We start from the raw sequence: 2,500 nt of genomic DNA on the forward strand, positions 1-2,500 counted from the left end.
ATAATAATAATAATAATAATAATAATAATAATAATAATAATAATAATAATAATAATAAAATAGTATATATATTTACATATATATGTATAAATTTTATATATATATATATATATATGCTTAAAAAATCACAGTAGATGAACGTGACTTCATTAAATAAGCGAATACCACAGGAAAATGATAGTCAGAAATCCAAGCGCTTTCGTCTTAACTAAGACATTCTCAAGGAGCTAAAGAAATACAATTGGAGAGAAAGGTCTCAGGTACACAACAAGATTAAGAATACCAGATGGTTAATTGTCAAAAGGGTAAAAATTAAGAGATAATCCAGGATTATCGGATATCACACGGTCGCAAACCTAAACAGATTTGACCCTAACCGAAATTACAAAGTATCTTTACAGTCCAAAACATGTAAACACTGAATATATTAATTTTGTTGCTTATATTTATCTACAACTTTTTTCATTATGAAAGCATCAAGTTTAAATAAACCAAGACTTAAATTTAGAACATTTCTATTATTTGACTTGATGAAGCAAGATTCAATGGTATTCCTTTTAACTGTGTCATTACATGGGATTAAGGCTCTTGCTTGACTCCAGTTAATAGGATGGTCTAAATCTCTCATATGTACGAATAATGCATTCGATATTTGCCCAGTTCTCACAGAATATTGATGCTGTTTCAGACGTTGTGAAAGAGATTTACCGGTCTGTCCGTAATAGACTTTATCACACTTTTTACAATAATTTCATATATTCAGCCTGGAAGATCTTTAGGAGAATTTTTGATTACTAAACTCTTGACATTAATATTACTGAAAACAACATTTATGTTAAAAGCTTTAAAATTCTAGGAATATCTAAAAACCTTTCATCATAGGGCAATTTCGGTTAGGGTCAAATCTGTTTAGGTTTGTGACCGTGTGATATCCGGATAATCCTCTATTATCTCTTTTAAATTTTTACAATTTTGGCAATTAACCATCGGGTATTCTGATCTTTGTTGGTGTACCTGAGACCTTTCTCTTCAATGTATTTCATTAGCTCCTTGACAATGTCTTTAGTAAAGTACAGAAAGCGCTTGGATTTCTGACTATCATTTTCCTGTTGGTATTCGCTTATATATATGTATTTATATGTATATATATATATATATATATATATATATATATATGTGTGTGGTGTGGTGTGTGTGTGTGTGTGTGTTGTGTGTGTGTGTGATATATATATATATATATATATATATATATATATATATATATATATATATAAATGTATTGGGTATGCATATAATATATAATTATTTATATATATATTTATTATACAATATATATATATATATATAATATAGGTATACTTTGGGTATGAATATATATATATATGTATATTTCGTGTGTGTATGTGTGTACATATGTTTGTGTGTGTACATGTTTTGTATGTGTGTACACATACAAAACATACGCCTTAATTCACAACAGTTAATTCCGCACCTAACGTATATATAATTTTACCGAATATGACGGAGACAGCGTGTCGTCATACATATGAGAGGAAGATTTATTATATAATCAATTATATGTAAAATCTAACGAAATATCAATCCCGCTCGCTTCTCCCAACTCCGCGAGCCTGGCAGTGAAAAGATAAAAAATTTAGCTTATTTGTTATGCGCCAAGTTTGCTTCCGGCCAATGGCCCAGTAAAGCAGAAACGAATGCCTCCATCAGGAAGGAGGTGGAGTTTTATGTATAAGTATACGTACGAATATATAGGTTATTAATATATTATTAATAACATATATTTTATATATAATGATATACTATAATATATTATTATACATTAAGAATACAATATATATATTAAGTTATAATAACAATATTATTATTTATAAAATAATATATGTATATATATATTATATACATACATACCATAATATATTATATATATGTGTGTGTGTATGTATGTATACATGCAGTATATGCATGTATATATATATATATATATATATATATATATATATATATATACATATATATTTATCTATTTATTTTCTTGTGTGTGTGCCGTTTACTATAATTCAACAGTATATTCATATCAAATGTGTGTGTATATATATATATATTATATCTATAATATATATATATATTATATATATATATATATATATAGTTAGATAGATAAATAGATATACATTTATATATTAATATTCCTATACAAAATAAAAATGAAAAAAATATAATATATACTCACATATATAAATATTTAGGTATATTTAAAACATAGCATCAATGCCTTTAAACCTCCCTGGTATGGAATTTAATTCATGCATTTTACTGGAATTTCCAATCCCGACAAAGAGGATATTCTCCTTTTTTTCCCAGTAAACACGATTTTAATATCAAAAGCATGCAACGGCTGAATTGCAGAATGATTTGCAGGGAAAATGTCAGCATCATGAATGCGCCACTGATGTGGAATTAATCAGCACTGCGTTTAAGT

General features: G+C 26.8%; 1 protein-coding gene across 1 annotated transcript in view; it reads left to right on the forward strand.

Moving 5' to 3' along the window:
- The window catches only part of LOC135208015 (hemicentin-1-like), a gene marked incomplete in the record, with an annotated part of 582,686 nt that overhangs the window by 557,924 nt on the left and 22,262 nt on the right, over nucleotides 1–2,500 (forward strand).

This window comes from Macrobrachium nipponense, chromosome 11, assembly GCF_015104395.2.
Source record: "Macrobrachium nipponense isolate FS-2020 chromosome 11, ASM1510439v2, whole genome shotgun sequence".
Classification (NCBI taxonomy): Eukaryota; Metazoa; Arthropoda; class Malacostraca; order Decapoda; family Palaemonidae; genus Macrobrachium; species Macrobrachium nipponense.